This window comes from Macrobrachium rosenbergii, chromosome 28 (assembly GCF_040412425.1).
Source record: "Macrobrachium rosenbergii isolate ZJJX-2024 chromosome 28, ASM4041242v1, whole genome shotgun sequence".
Taxonomy (NCBI): domain Eukaryota; kingdom Metazoa; phylum Arthropoda; class Malacostraca; order Decapoda; family Palaemonidae; genus Macrobrachium; species Macrobrachium rosenbergii.
Window position 1 is genome coordinate 2632501 of NC_089768.1, and position 17500 is coordinate 2650000.

The 17500-nt window shown below is 38.1% G+C and overlaps 1 protein-coding gene and 1 pseudogene across 2 annotated transcripts in view; one reads left to right on the top strand and one right to left on the bottom strand.

Moving 5' to 3' along the window:
- The window catches only part of LOC136853976 (lactadherin-like), a 908376-nt gene that overhangs the window by 547893 nt on the left and 342983 nt on the right, over positions 1–17500 (bottom strand). The window lies entirely within an intron of this gene.
- On the top strand, positions 2498–12526 carry LOC136854220 (uncharacterized; annotated as a pseudogene).

The following is a 17500-nucleotide window of genomic DNA, read 5'->3' on the forward strand; positions in this document are numbered from 1 at the left end:
TGTAAACGTGTATGTGGGCAAGTCAGTAGTTCATTGTTCTGAACTCTTCTATCCCGCTCTGTGTGCCTCGTGACTTTTAACGTCTGGCACAGGATGCACTCTCTTGCCCACGTCTTCCTTCCTCATGCCCCACCAGATGTACCACTCTGCTATTTTTTGGGCGGTTGATCGGCCTGATGGGTGGGATAGGTTGTGGGCAAGGCCAAAAGCTTTCCTTTTCAGTCCCTCTGACAAGTAAGGGTGTGGTTGTCCGGCACTCATCTCACAGGTTTCCATTCCGTCATCAATTGACAGGTCACTCCAATTGAGGACAGGGCTTATCTGCCGCAGTTGCTGCAGTCCCTCATCATCCTTTTGTGCTTCCATGATCTTGGGATAGGATATCCCAAGATGGATGGTATTGACACAGTTTCTTGACAGGACGTCCACCATTGTGTTTGATGAACCCTTCAGGTACTTAATGGTGCAGGAGTGCTTGGCTATTGCTGTAAGGTGCCGTTGTTGTCGTGCTGACTTTGTGATGGCGTGCACTAATGGTTGGTGGTCTGTCTGCACCACGAACTGTCGTCCCTCAAGCATGTGTCGGAAATGACAGACAGCTTTGTAGACTGCAAGGAGTTCCATGTCGAACGTTTAGTACTTTTGCTCTGATGTTGTTAGGTTTTTGCTGTAGAAGGCTAGCAGGCTGCAACCACCATCAGTGTCCTGCTCAAGTACAGTGTCCATTGCTGTGTTACTGCATTATTGTGTGTGGGATCTGTGGGGTAAAGGAAATATTAGTGTTGTTGCAGACGTTATCGCTTCTTTTGCCAATTTAAATGCATTGTTATTCTTCTGCCCAATGTAATTGTTTTTTATTTCCTTTGAGACACTGATATATAGGGTTCATTATTTTTGCTACGTTCGGAATGAACCTGTGGTAAGAGTTTATTGGTCCAGAGAATTCTTGCACTGATTTCACTGTTGTTGGTTTTGGGAAATTTGTTATTGCTCTCACTTTTTCCGGCAGAGGTTTGATGCTGTCTGGGTTAACTTTGTGTCCCAGAAACTCTATCGTTTTCTTTGCCCATTTGCACTATTAGACTGTTTTCTTTTAGTCTCTTTAACACTGTTCTCATGTTTTTGAAATGCTCTTTGAGGTCAGGGCTGAAAATTAATATGTCGTCTACATATATTACACAGAATGGGAGGTCCCCGAATATTTCGTCCATTAACATGTGGAATGTTACCCCTGAGTTACAAAGGTGAACACAGCTGTAGTTGAATGTGTAGGTACCGAATGGGGTGATGATTGCCGTCTTCTCGATGCCTTCTTTTGCTACCAGCACTTGAAAATACCCTTTTAGCAGATCAATCTTAGTGAATATTTTTGCTCCACTCATTTGGTTTGCTATATCTGCTATATTTGGTAGTGGGTATCTGTCTGGTTTTGTTTTCACATTCAACCATCGGTAATCTCCACAGGGGCGCCATGCTCTGTCTGCTTTGGAACCATGTATGGGTGACGTCCATGGGCTCGAAGTTTTCTGGCATATTCCAGATTCTTCCATTTCTTTGAATACATTTTTTCCGTAGGTTAGTTTTTCCAGAGCCAGGTATCTGAATCTTGAATGGATCAGGGAACCTTCTGTTTTTATGTGGTGCTGGATCTTGTGCTTTGCTGGTTTTGTTAGGTTGTGTTTGAGGTCATCCTTCAATTTTTTTTTCTTTTCTTTTTCTGGTGGTGATGCAACGCATTTTTTCTTTCTTTTTGCTTGATGTTGCTTTTGCTGTCATATGTCTGCTAGGCTTCTAAGGAGATGAATTCTGTGTTGCTCTGGTAACCAGTTGTTTTTCTACGACGTCGACCAGTAGGTTGTGCTCTGTTAGGAAATCTACCCCTAACAATGCCATTGTCACATTTGCTGTTATGAAAGACCAGTTGTAGTCTTTTCGGTCAAAGGTAACTTTCATCTCCAGCCTTCCGTACTTTGTCAGTGGCGCTCTGCTGGCCGTTGATACTTATAGGCTGTGGGGAGGGGCTGGGTTAATTCGTTCACTCAGTCTGGCTGGATGAAAGATCTGCAAGCTCTGGTGTCCACTAGGAACTCCATGTCAGACCTTTCATCTTTTAGAAAGAAGCATGTTTCTGTTCTTCTTTCGTACCTGGAAGAAAGACAGCGGCGAGCAGGCGCAGTTCCTATCACGAGGCAACCTGCTGTTCCCTGCTGACGTTAGTATGGGTGGGTCGCCTTTGTTGCACTTTTTCTGAGAATAGGCACCTTGTTCCTGTTCCCAAACCTCCAGTAAAAGAAGCATATGCCCTCTGGAGGTCCTTGTCTATTCTGTGGGGGTTTCCCTCTGGCATCTTGTCTGAGGAAATGTCTTTTGTAAATGGGGGCAGGTGGTTCGTCTGCATTGCTGTTATCTTCGCTTTCCGACAACTGTTCAGTGCAACGTGCTGCTGATGCTGGCTGTAAGGGGTCTCCTGCTCTATGTTCTGTGTACCTCATCAACCATGACCAGGAACTCTTCTACGGGCATGGTGGAGGATTTGGGCATGGCTGCTACTGTCTGGTGGGGAAGTTTGGTGAGGAGTACCTTCTTGACGAGGTCCAAGGACTATTTGGTTTGGTTGCCCCTGGCTGGCAGGGTGATGAATTGCCACAGTTGTTTATATATGTGCGGTGGCCATTCATCGCCTATCAGGGTCCCCACATGATTGAGGAACTTCTTCACTCTCTGGTCCTTCAGGATGTTGCTGGTCCTTCAAGATGTGATGATGGGGATCCTCTGGTTCTGCTTGAAGCCATCCTGCTATCTGCTCAAAGGTGATCATCCAGCAAAATAATTTCCGCCCGAAAAAAAACCATGCTTCTTGATCCGCGGGTGGCCAATCGGAAGGTGATATTCACTGATGACGTAAAATCGTTTCTGCCCCCAAAAAAACATCTTCTGGTGTCACCAATGTGAGCGAGATACAAACGAAAGTGCAGGTCACATGCTTACTAATTCATTCATTCAAAATTCACAAAGGTAAACGGCTCGTGCGAGCGGCAATGTGATCCCGACCTCTCGACAGATTGAGGAAGGGGATCAACTCTGGGCATCTGTTTCTTCACAAATACAAAATGACAGATGCATAGATGTAAAATGTTTGAATATAAAAATAGATATACATGGTTGAATAGCTGGCATAATAATGTACAGAATGATAAAAATGCATGAAAGGTGGCGAAAACAATGTTGGAGATATTTACATAAAACATTACCACAAGAATCTGTGTTTCTCTCAGCTGCGTGGCGACCGCATGGTTGCTCTCCTGCGGAGAAAGTTGATTCGTCAGGTAGGCCTTCCATGTGAGACTACAGTATAATATATAATTACATGGAGTAGCAATACACGAGGTGTAATTTCAAATCAACAAACCTGAAAATTAATAGGGATTTGAAAGGAAAAGTTTAGTTACCATCGTCAGCCAATCCATGCGAAGATAAACAAAATAAAAGCTTTCAATTTATGAGAAACTCGATTTGGACCGCAGACATCAAGGAATCCTACAGAACCAGTAATTAACATATTAAAGTCTTGGTATTTCGAGACGAGACGACTTTTTACAGAGTTCGTTAAGACAAGCTGTCTTCCGTCTTCTTCACGTTAAATTTCACTAACCTAGGCGTAGAAAAAAAAATGTAAGTATTAAACATCGTTAGTTTATATGCATTAATGACAAACTTGAGTGGCACCCATACAAATCAAGAAAGTTGGAAGGATTTAATAAGATAAGAATCAGTGAGGAGGAATATACTTACAAATATATTTTATTCTCGAGTAATATACAACATTACTTGTACAAATATCCTTCCACCCTTATAAAAAGATTCCTAAAGATTATATCACCAGAAGTGAACAGCACATAAATTTTATTTATTCATCATTTCTCATCTTACAATAACCTGAGAATGTGAAGGATACCATACTTGCAAAAGAAACTGGGCATCAGAATTCAAAGGACAAGATGTGCGAGTTCTTACGACAGAAATCTCAAGAGAACGGAGTGATTGTTCACCAAAAGTCAACTCTGAACACATTTCGGAACAGTGTATGAGAAGAGCGAATAAAAGCTGAGGATTCCTTCTTCACGGATATCGGACAGTAATTGAAATAGTTTGTGATTCTATTGCCAACTAAGTATTTCTTACTGCAACCACTTCGAACCGATTCGGTAGTGAATAATAATTCCCGGAACACGAAAAATTCACGAAATGTACGGCTTAAATAATAAGTACGATGAGCTAAACAAAAGGAAAAATTTTCCTTATGAGAGTCTGGTTTTAAAGAAAATAAGTCGTGAAACGTTATCAGAAATTTACTTGAAGGCAACTTTCATTCAATTTTTCTAAATAAAAGTGCACCAACTGACTCAACTCAGATATATATAAATAAAGATTGAATGAAACGTTGGCAATAAATTGTATGCAGATGAAGTTTCCTAGAAGCTTCCAAGTATAAAAAGTGCAAAACGTTGCAGACGGCTGTTATTTATAGGAACGCTTACATAATTTTACTCTTGGCCAGAACCAGTTTTTGCCACTAGGCAGCCCCATTCAGAGTTACCTTCACCTACCAAAAAAAGTGCCTGTCGCACTATAATTTGGTTCTTTAATCCACAGTTTCGATAGCTTGCACAAAAGGTTTACATGTCGGTTCCTGATCATCTGAAGGTAAAAAATGAATAGAGTGCATCGATCAACTTTTATTGGTGTGGCGAGATGTATTAATTTCTCGCTATAATGTGATTCGGATTCCACAATAAGCTGTAGGTCCCGTTGCTAGGTAACCAATCGGTTCTTAGCCACGTAAAATAAATCTAATCCTTCGGGCCAGCCCTAGGAGAGCTGATAATCCGCTCAGTGGTCTGGTTAAACTAAGGTATACTTTCTTCTAAGCGATCTACCTTTCTTTTTAATTATTTTGTTTTATGCTTTGCTTTGTTTGTTGTCTTATTTCTGATTTCTCCTTACTATATAAAGAATCAAAAGATAATTTTCATTTATTCTATTATTGCCTAAAATATATCCATTCCCATCAATAACTGATTCTTTTTTAGCTTTCGTTTCCTAATGAAAGAACAGCCCCTGTACAGTATAATTTACACATACGTACAATCAGACAGACACACTAACAATTCCTTTCGAAATGCCCTTTGCATTGGGGTTGATTCCGTCCACAGAGCATTAAAAGTGATGGTCTTCAAGACTTTTTGGGTCAAATGGTTGCCAATCCTTTGTCATTCTCATCCTAATTGCGACCCACCATAGTCTTCTAACAACTATGTGGTGCATTCATGGCTCAATTAAACAAGGAGACAATGCGTGTTTTCAGGAAGTGGGCATAATGACGATTACTTCACTGGGATTGATCTCCATCTCTCGCCAGCCATGCTTCGATAGCAACCTTTCCCAAGCAAATGACCTAACTATGAATGATTACCAGTATCAGTTAGAAACGAAAGGAACTACATGCAGCTAGCAACCTCATCCCAAGAGACCTGTTGAAAACCAAAAGGATGAAACCTGGTACTAATGACTATTAGGTACAAAGGTGTATGGCTATATATATATATATATATATATATATATATATATATATATATATATATATATATATATATATATATATACATATATATATATATATATATATATATATATATATATATATATATATATATAGTGTGTGTGTGTGTGTGTGTAGAATCTACTGGTCACTTTTATCAGACACATATGTAATTCTAATAGCCACAATGCCCTCTTAACTTCTCGAATTCTTCGCGCTTTTTTTGGATATGCTTGTAACTACGAAGCCGTAACATCCAAAGGCAAGAAATTGAAGATACTTGTGATTGCCGGTCGCGGGACACGAACCCGCGTCACCATAACCACAAGGAGGCCATGTTACCGACCTGACCACGAGAAGGATAAAAGTCTATTACCTCTCGTACATACATATAAATTTACCTGTCGTTTTCAGATATATTTATTAGAGCTGGAATAGACCCATCCTCAACATCGTAGCCAAGTGGGCAATCGTTTTATTGCTTTTTAGGCTGAAATATATATGTAGAATCTACTGGTCACTTTTACCAGACACATATGTAATTCTAATAGCCACAATGCCCTCTTAACTTCTCGAATTCTTCGCGCTTTTTTTTGGATATGCTTGTAACTACGAAGCCGTAACATCCATACGCAAGAAATTGAAGACTTGTGATTGCTGGTTGCGGGACACGAACCCGCATCACCATAACCACAAGGAGGTCACGTTGCCGACCTGACCACGAGAAGGATAAAAGTCTATTACCTCTTGTACATACTGTACATATACCTGTCGTTTTCAGATATATTTATTAGAGCTGGAATAGACCCATCCTCACCATCGTAGCCAAGTGGGCAATCGTTTTTATTGCTTTTTAGGCTGAAATATATATGTAATATATTCCAGCTCTAATAAATATATCTGAAAACGACAGGTACATGTATGTACGAGAGGTAATAGACTTTTATCCTTCTCGTGGTCAGGTCGGTAACATGACCTCCTTGTGGTTATGGTGACGCGGGTTCGTGTCCCGCGACCGACAATCACAAGTCTCTTCAATTTCTTGCCTTTGGATGTTACGGCTTTGTAGTTACAAGCATATCCAAATAAAGCGAAGAATTCGAGAAGTTAAGAGGGCATTGTGGCTATTAGAATTATATATATATATATATATATATATATATATATATATATATATATATATATATATATATATATATATATATATATATATATATATATATATATAAAAAATATGTATATATACATACATATACTGTATATATATGCATATATATGCATATATACATATATATATATATATATATATATATATATATATATATATATATATATATATATATATATATATATATATATATATATATATATATATATTCATGTATTTAGAAAATTCGTCCCTCCAGTCCATTAGCTAGGAAATCAAATTTCATGGCGGCTGGAGGAGACCCTGCTAGTGGGGACAGATGTAGGCATCCTAACCCCAATACCATACAATACTGGGGGACAGAAAGCCATTGGGGCACAAGGACCAGTCAGGACAGTAATTGTGCTGCTAGGCTGACCCTTAGCTAGTCTTAACTATAAGACCTGTTTCCCTTCGACCTTTGTACTGGCTGTTATTGCTTCTTCTAGATAATACCGCTGTCCCGTGCCCACCACTGGGATCGAATGGGTCATCTCGGTGACCATTCTAGCTCCGCACCAGACCTCTACAGCGTAAGGTCACTGAATCTTAGCAGCGCTAACCTGGTGTTGTTCTGTCCTCCTACCACTGGCCACGTGTCAGGACTTCTGCAGCCGAATCCATTTTTTGCAAGCGAGCTCCATGCACAGATGCAATAAGGTATGTCTTGAAGTTGCAAGTAATGCATGTGTTCTTTTCCTTCTCGATAATTTCTCTCATTTTTCAGTATTTCTAACTTTTCATTATCCCCGACAAAGTCCCTTTGTTTCCCACAGCCTAGCATGCACATTGGCCCCCATGGCTTGTTCCAAGCCTAAATTAAGTTTGTTCTGTGATAATAATTAGAACATTCCCACCATAGTGTTACCATGTGCTAATTAAGTCTAATTGATAACCCATCCATTGTGAATAATTAATTTCATGTGAGAGAAAGTCTTTGTGTACATGAATGCTGACCTGGAATTCTTTTCCAGAATCCTGGAATCTGGCTCTTCGAGTTCTGCCCCTGCCCTTGTGAGACTATTGCCTTAAAAGACTCAAATCCATCTTCTGAACTCGACAGTACAAGGGCCACGTGTTAGGCCTCTCAGCGTTATTGTTACACTAATGTAAAATCATTTTATCAGCCAGTCTTAAGCAGTTTATTGGATTCATGTTAACCTTTTATTTATTGGCTAACTGTAATTACACCTTTTACTGCACAATGCATGTGCCTTGATTGCTGGACTGCCAGCCTATCCATATTAATTTCTAGTTGCAAATTTGTAAATAAATTACTTTAATCTATGCTAGTCGTTTAATCTAACCGACTAGTATGAAAGGCGACCTTCCCATTTTCTTTGAATCGATGTAATTTCAAGGTAAGTCATACTATTAATTTACATGTGTTGCTTATGTTCTGAGCTCTAGGTGTTGGCCCCTAAGGCAAATTACATTCAAAATTCAATTTAATCTTCCAACCGGACTCAGAACATAACAATATATATATATATATATATATATATATATATATATATATATATATATATATATATATAAATATATATATAAATATATATATATATATATATATATATATATATATATATATATATATATCGTATAAATGTGTGAGTGTGCATGTGTGAATGTGGTTACTTTCACAACATTTAACTGATATTCCTTATAGAGGATGGCTCCAAAGAAAGGACAATGATCATGATCACTTTCACACTAAAACTGCCGAATTGTGGATGAAGTCCCTTTGTAGAAAACTTCCACAGCACTAGACGCTTCATACACTACCATAGAAGGCTCAACAGTAGCTCACCGATCACCCCTGCCCACACACTGCCCAGGTCGCCTTTATCAGCACACTTTCTTGCTTCTGGATGTTGAGGCCCAACCTTTCCAAAACCTCTATCACACCCACTTCCTATGAATTTCTAGATCTTTCTCTTCCCCCTCCTTTTGGAGGACGTGGACTTATTAGTGACAGTAAACAAAGCTACTACTTATTACTCCTTGCCTTACATGGGTTAAAGCAGCTTTTCCTTGAGAAACAAATTATCAAAATTACTACTGGAATTTGACAGTCAAGTCAATCTCAGAGTCACTGTCAGGCCTAAAAATGTAATGCGCCAGTTTTTCAAGTTCAAAGACACGGTGCCCAAAGAACTACGGTCATCTGTAGTCTGTAAGTATACATATAGTTTTTGTAATGCAACCAATATTGGAAAATCAAAATGCCAGTTTCGGGTCCGTGCCTTTGAACACTGAGGCTAGTCAATTAGATGAAACAGGCCACTTAACAAACAAGCATTTAGGGCCAATCGCAAGCATTCCCGTCAACACGACCATCCTCTGAGTATTGACTCTCTTTCTGTATTAGCCAGTCAGTCTAGTGATATGGAGCTTACCACAACTGAGGTGTTATATACCATAAGAGAAAAACCAATACTCTGTAATAATGAAGAGTCAGTTGAGTTGCTTTGTTTTTAATTCTGTGTCTATAAGGAGGTAGATAAAGCTCCGTCTACATGGAGGATTTGGGGGAAAGTGAACAGACCTTCTCTTTCTCTTGGCTTTGGATATTAGTACCTATCTTAGGCTTCAGCGATGTCAATGATGGCGAGCAGGATTTCTCATCGTTCCCTTGATTGCATCATCATTCTCAATTATTTCATTAATATTATTATTATTACTATTATATTACTATTTTGTGGAGGGTTCATCGCAACTTCCAGAGCAGTTGTTGGGATTAAGTTGTTAACGTGGAATTCTTCCATTTTCTTGATAATCGTATTGTTTCTACTTTACAAATAATTCAATGTATGTAATTCATCCACATAATGAACCAGTCAATACCTCAATTGTTAGATCTACATTTATTCAGGGCGGGAGTACAAAAAAAAATCCATTTTGTTTTACCTCAGGCTTCGACACTATAGCTTTCTATTTGCAGCAAGTCGGGAGCGGTCACTAGAAGTAGAATTCAAATGAAAAGCAATGATATCTCATTTCCCTCAATTGTTGGAGGTGTAAAGGTCAACGCCATTCTTTTATTTCAGTTTATGTAACCCAATGCTATTTTTCGTTATTTTTTTTATTTTTATCACACAGCACCCTAAACAGCACTCGAATACTCGCTGCAAATGAAAGATAATGGTAGGAGTAAATATTCTGAGGGCAAACTATTATTTACCTACCTAATATCAATCAAATGTAACACGATTTATATTGATATGCATGGAATGGAAAATATATTGAAATCAGTTTGAATGAGGAACATATTGTTATAATCATTGTGTTTTAATAAAAAGGTTTTAGATGTACAAATAAAACGTCTAACACTATACATAATTTATTTAAAAAATGTCTGCATAGTCACTCAAGGAAAACCCGTCCTCATCGTCGCTACCGATGTATGGATTTCAGGCAAAAAATGGTGTGCTTTTCTTTAATATCTCCCATATTAATTATTTGATCAGAATAGTACTTTGACACATCACTCTATAGACCTCCCCCTAATCTTTTATACTATAATGCATTTTCAAATCCCGTTAATTAAGGTGTTTACTCTTGTCCTAGTAAAGCCAAAGACAAATCTTTTTGGTAAGTTTGTTAAACAATCGAACGTATGCTGACCCTCCCTCACTTCACTCTCCCTCCTTCCCTTCTCTCACTTTGCGAATGTCTTATCTAATATTTTCCATAATATCCACCTTTAACATTGGTATTTTCCAATATATTTGCCATCACAAGGATATCATTCGAAAATCCATAATGATAAGATTGTAAAAAAAATAACAGGGAAAATAAAGCATGGTTTTGGAAGTCAAGAAGGTCGAATTATGGTTTCGTTAAGGTTCTTTTAACTGTGGAAAAATAATGAAACACACGTTTTCCAAAGGCAGGATTGACTGGCTTTACCTCCTTGAAAGGTAGAGTAAATGTAATCAAGTGTTATATAAGTTGAATGAAAATTTTACGGTGTATTGGCTCACTTAACCATTAACTATCGTAGTTTGGGTATCTGCTATGGTTTATGCCTAAGCAGTTTGTTGTCTCAGTGTTTGTTTGACTGAGGAGGTTTTCCCATCATATTCATGACTGGCATGTTACTTTGCCCCAGTAAATGCAAAAATGCATTTGCATTACGTCTCCATTCCATATACAAAATGGAACAAGCTAACAATAAACTAAGGATTAGTCTTAACAGGTAAGAGAAGCTTCAGGTTTGTTGGACACAATGTGGCATAAGAAACACAAGCATAATTCACTCCTATGTATATATATATATATATATATATATATATATACATATATATATATATATATATATATATATATATATATATATATATATATATATTTATATATATAATATATGTATGTGTGTGTGTAATTGTGCATATCAATCCAACAAATTGTGTAGTTCGTAGATTTTTTATCATAGTTTTAAATACTATATTTATTTGTTTCACATTATAATTCTGTTTGTATTCCACAGCTATTGTGTTTTCCACACAGGCCTTATGATCGTATTGCAGACGTCACGGGCATGAAGACGACGGCAGTGCATTCACTTTTACAGCGAAGCATGGGAACAGACAATTATCCGTCAGCGACACATAGTACCCCGACACCCACACCAAGTGCCTTTGATAATTTTGCTATCGGTGCCATTCGCCGCTATGTACATGATGAATTCGCTAAGAAAAATACATTCACCATTAAAAGTTTGACACAGGGTTTACGCGAAAACGGCATCATCCCAGCTGGAACATCGGAAACATCAGTGTGGCGATTACTACATAACATGGGGTTCTGCTATAAGACCACACAACGGAAAATGTATGTCAAAAAGAAAACTCTTGATATAGTGTGCTGGCGCATTCGCACTCTCCGAGCACTTAATGAATATCGGAAGGAGGGGAGAAAGGTGGTATACATCGATGAAACATGGTTCACCACGAGGATGCATCCTAGCAGCGAGTGGGTTGATGCCACACAGGCCATGACAAGTGCCACCTACAGTCGGCAGGTCCCTCCTGGAGAAGGGGAGCGTTTTGTGCTTGTTGCTGCAGGCACAGAAGATGGTTTCATTGAGGAATCATTCTTGTGTTTTCCTACAAAAAAACAAAACTGGTGACTACCATGGTGAAATCAATGCCGACCTCTTCGTTCGTTGGCTCACGTCCCAACTTCTTCCATCATTGCCTGAGCTAGTAGTGCTTGTGCTTGATAATGCACCCTACCACAACCAATTGAGCGAAGATAGTCGTTGCCCAAACTCCTCCACCATTAGAGCAGATATCATGAAATGGTTGACGTGCCGCCAGATACCATTCCCTCCAAACGCCACACGCCCTGAGCTGTTGCAAATCTGCAAGCAAAATCGCCCACTACCTGTGCATCATATTGACAACATCATCCGTTCATGGGGACATGAAGTCGTCCGACTACCACCTGCTCATCCTGAGCTCAATGCTATTGAGCAGGTCTGGGGCTTTATGAAAAAACGTGTGCGTTCCTCATTGCAGCGATTCACTCGGGCAGATTTACAGGCCAGATTAGAGGAAGCGAAGGTTAGTGCAACAAGGGAAGTGTGGGACGGTGCAATAAGACGGTCCAGAGCCTTCGAGGAAGCATACTGGTCAAATGATAACATCCAAAGACCTGTAGATCCTATAATCATCACCATAAACAGTGATGATGAGGATAATCTGTTCCTTGACAGTGATGACGATTATGAATAATTTTTTTGTGATTTCTGTTCAATTGTTTCCTTTACTTTCCAACTGATGGTGATAATTACTTCACATTAGAGAGAGAGAGAGAGAGAGAGAGAGAGAGAGAGAGAGAGAGAGAGAGAGAGAGAGAAACTTTTATCATGCTTCTCTTATCATTGACATCTTTATCATGATTATCATTACAAGAGTTATCATTATTACTATTTTTGTCTTAATAGATACAGATACCAGGGGCACCAGCAGATAAGGTAGCCCAGTTATGAAAAATAACAGTAAAACGAAAGGGAATGCAGATTGGAGATACATTAGATAAAGATAACTTCTGCATGATTGTTCAATGCAATTTATGCTGTCTGCACCTTAAAAAAGGAATTAAGCTTGGCTTTAGATATCTGAATCTCTTGTAATTGTATGATGGGTCTTAAGCTGTATTATGAGATTTAATTTTGGTTATCTTTCCAATTCGTAGCCGTATATCGCACGAAACTTTAAGGATTTAAGAAGCCCTCAGGGCAGGTTCATCAAGTTGGATAAATAGGCTAAAGGCTATAAACTCCTTATACACCCTGACGAAATACAACAATATCATGAAATGTTAATAAGAATTATAACAAGAATCCAACATATCAGTTCTATCAGTTATTAACAAATATAATAGGTTAGAGAAAAGGTAGAGTAATTAGCGACGCCGGAGAGACTAGGAAAGGGGGTTACTGGAGGGATAGGAGGAGGGTCAAGACAGAGGGAGGGAGGGAAGGAGAGGGGAGGGACGGGGGAGAGTAGGTATTCGAATTGCTTTACCTACTTACCCGATTCACTTGGCTTAGGCTTTATTAGGCCAAGAGTAAACACCTTAATTAACGAGATTTGCCAATGCATTATAGTATCAAAAATTAGGGGAAGGTCTCAAGAGTGTTTTGTCAAAGTACCATTCTGATCAAGTAATTAGTATGGGAGATACTGAAGAAAAACACACTATTTTTTGCCAGAAATGCATAGTAGTTCCACGCTCTCATGGATCTTGTCCGACTTCCAGTACTCATCCTCAAAATGAGGGGATTGTCTAACAGCTCCTGCCCACACTTCTGGGGTGGCCAAGTAACTATTACTCACTATAGAAACAATTACCTATTCACGCTACAGTAAATCTTGCCATGGGTCTTCTCGCTTGTATACAAAGTGGCAAACCATAGCACAAATGCAGTCTTGCACCACGGGGACAATTCCATGTCCTGCTGGCCATTATCGAATTTGCTGAAACCTAGACTGTGTAAGCTTAATATCCATTCACCGCCTACTGGTGGATGGGCGGAGCCTCATGACGTCATATTATGTTTACGTCACGAATGGTTTTAGGATCCTTGTCTGTGATTTTCTCGGTTTCGGCATCGGCGACTTCATTTTACTCTATAAATATCTAAACTATCGAACTTAAGTACTAAATAATACTTGCAAATATTTAGATGCTTTGATAAAGAGTATTGCCGAAAAACCGTGTTTCATCGGCTCTGAATCCCTTAGTAGTCTACCTAATACATATATATATATATATATATATATATATATATATATATATATATATATATATATATATATATATATATATATATATATATATATATATATATATATATATATATATGGTGAATTCGACATTAAACAATATCTGTGTCTTAATACTTGTGAAAAAAAAAAAAAGCCAAGCGTGTATCGATGACAAAATTTCAATATATACTGTATATATGTGTGTGTGTGCGTATATATATACACACATATATATAGATAAAATTGATAAAATTGTATGGAGTTGACAAATATACCTCGGTGTAAACATATATATGAAATAAACTCCTATACTTCATCGAGCATTGTGCGTTGGCGCTGATATGGGTGTTTTAATCAGTACAAATTCGAATCCCACCTGGGAAGGAGAATATCTTCATTTACTTTAGTCGGATTTCAAGGCTGACAGTGGCAAGTGAAACCCAAAATATTGAAAAAATTCACTACGGGCACTACTATAACACATACGAGTGTATGCATATACATATATATACATATGTATATATATATATATATATATATATATATATATATATATATATATATACTGTATGTATACATATACTGTATATATACCGTATATACACACAGCAGTAGTGCCCATAGTGAATTTTTACAATATTTTGAGTTTCACTTGCCACTGTCAGCTTTGAAATCCGACTGAAGTAAATGAAGATATTCTCCTTCCCAGGTGGGATTCGAACTTGTACTGATTAAAACACCCATATCAGCACCAACGCACAATGCGCGATGAAGTATAGGAGTTTATTTCGTATATAAATTTAAACTGGGGTATATTTGTCGATTCCAGAAATTGTTATCAACACCGAACTACACCCATCCTCGGCGTGGCTACATTTATGCGCATTGCATCCAGTCATTCGTTTGCTTTGCTTACTATCACGGAAATCCCACTCACGATTTTCGGACATGACAAGCATCACTGAAAATGCTCGTATGCACAGACCTCGAAGAAAAATTTGATGCAATCCTTGGAAAAAATGCAAAATACCATTGATCTACATTATGCTCACAGCAGCTGAAACCTTACAAATTTAGTAAGCAAATCATTTTTGTATAAGAGGTTCTCAAGGAATTTTTATTTTCCATTTAAGAGCGAGAGAAGACTGATGCTACTCCTTCAGTTTCTACCATCTCCAATGGAAGGTGCATTTTCAGGACATGATTTTGATATAATCTTTCTAGTGTAAACTAGTAAGAACTAAAAGCTTTCGTCCCTTGAAAGTTATTCAAGGGATCTTCGTTACCCAACTCTCTCTCTCTCTCTCTCTCTCTCTCTCTCTCTCTCAAGTCATTCACTCATCACACGACTGCTTCGTTTTTTTACTTGTAATTTAAGTTTTCGTTTTTTTTTTAGGTTTAAAAGGACGCTTCATTTTGTCGTATCTATCTACTGTGACATCAACGGCCTTTACCTTGTTCCATATGAGTATAAAAACATTTGTGTTAATATAATAATATGGAAGAATATTCTCCCTAAAGGCAGTGATACTGAAGCCAACTGTGGTCGTCCTAACCGTACAGTATTTATTTTATACAGTCTTCTCTGCTCGCCTTATGTGAATGATATAAAAAAAAAACCGAAAGTGCTCAAAAAAATATTCTGCTACATTTGCCGTTTATCAACTCACATTTTTATGAAAGCACAGGTCAATAACTGAGAGTTTGACAAGGAACAAGTGAAATGGGAAAGGGGTATCTACAGGTCATTTTGAGAATTCATGCCGCCAAGTCTTTCGCTACCTTTATTCTGCTCCCCCCGCTGCTGAAACGGCAATAATAATAATAATAATAATAATAATAATAATAATAATAATAATAATAATAATAATAATATGGAAAATGTTCCTCCTTGGGGCTGTATTATAGAAACTGTTTTTTTTTTAAGGGCATTCAGCCTTTATATTCTTCCTTATGTTTCTTATCATACTATACTCATCAGCAGTGATTATGACAGCAGGCCCCGAGGTGAGGTCATTCAGAATGGTGCATTGATATCCGCGAATGACTTCCCCCATGACACTAGCTAACAATGCTGAGGACTTTAGTGAAGGCCGAAAGCTCCTATTTTAGATTTATTCACTGAAACTTGGTTTTATATAGTTTTTTTTTTTCTTTTACCTTTTGAAGAAAAACATGAAAAATATGTTTTTTTTACTGGACTAGTTAACATTCAGACTAGCTGATTTATAGTTTTCGTGGTGTTTACCACAATGTCACAAATGTCGATTTTAGTTCACGTCTAACAAATGGAGAACGAATGGAAATAAGGCAATTTACTGGTTGTCTGCATCTGGCATTGCATATCTCTGCCAATAGGATGCAAAAACTGGGCATCCTCGTAATGAAGAAAGATCAGGAGGGGGACCAAGGTCTTTTCAGAAAGCGCTGACAGCAGGTTAATTAAGGTCAGACCAGGACAGAAGCCTCAGGCACGGTTGTGAGGATTTTGCCCTACATGTTGGCAATATCTTAAGATTTAACTAAGCTGTGGATCTGGACCACACTATAGCCTATACGAACATGAAAACACAAAGTAACCAATTCTATTTTCTGCACTGGTGCTCAGAACTGTCATGTGGATGGTAAGAATAGCAAAGCATATATAGATATAACAAGAGAAGGAACTGGGACGCCTGTGATAGAGAGCCGTTAGTGTGAACAAGATACAAAAAAAAGATGAACAGGATGAGTGGCAATAAAGAAAGGAATAAAGGGAATAAGGCAAATGTGTTGGCATTCATGTCTGATTTCTCACATCCTTCATCCAATAAAACCAAAGCACTGACAGCAGCAGTAAGGCAAATCTCGTGGTTCTGAGTCTCCATAATGTCTAACCAGCTCACCAGGGATGAGCAATTCAAACGTGTTCAGGTGAAAAAATGAAATACTAACTCTAATTGGAAGGAGCAAACAAGTAAATGCTCCCAGATCTTAACTGATTTTAATTAGATAAGGAACCTTGGGCTAACTCAACGTAAGTGAACAAAACAACGATACCGAGAACGAACAGTCTGAAAAATGAATAATTCATACGGAAGCCGGATAAGCAGTCGACCTATTATATCCGGAGGCAAATTACAAACAGAAAAGCCCTTCCTGAACTGACCAAAATAAAACCTTAGTCAACGGGAACGATACAGCGGTACTGGAAATCAAAACTAGGATATAGTAATGCAAAACCAAGCTTCTGGGTGACTGCAAACGTAGGTCTGAATAAGCACAGAATTTCTTCATTTGAAATTACCAGAAATATGAAAAATCAGACAAATGGTTGTTAAAAGGACAAATTACCATGTACCGTAATATTATTAAATCATAACACTATACATAACTGTCTAGTTACGAACTGTAAATTTATTACATCCCATGAATTTGGCTCTAAGAACTATGATA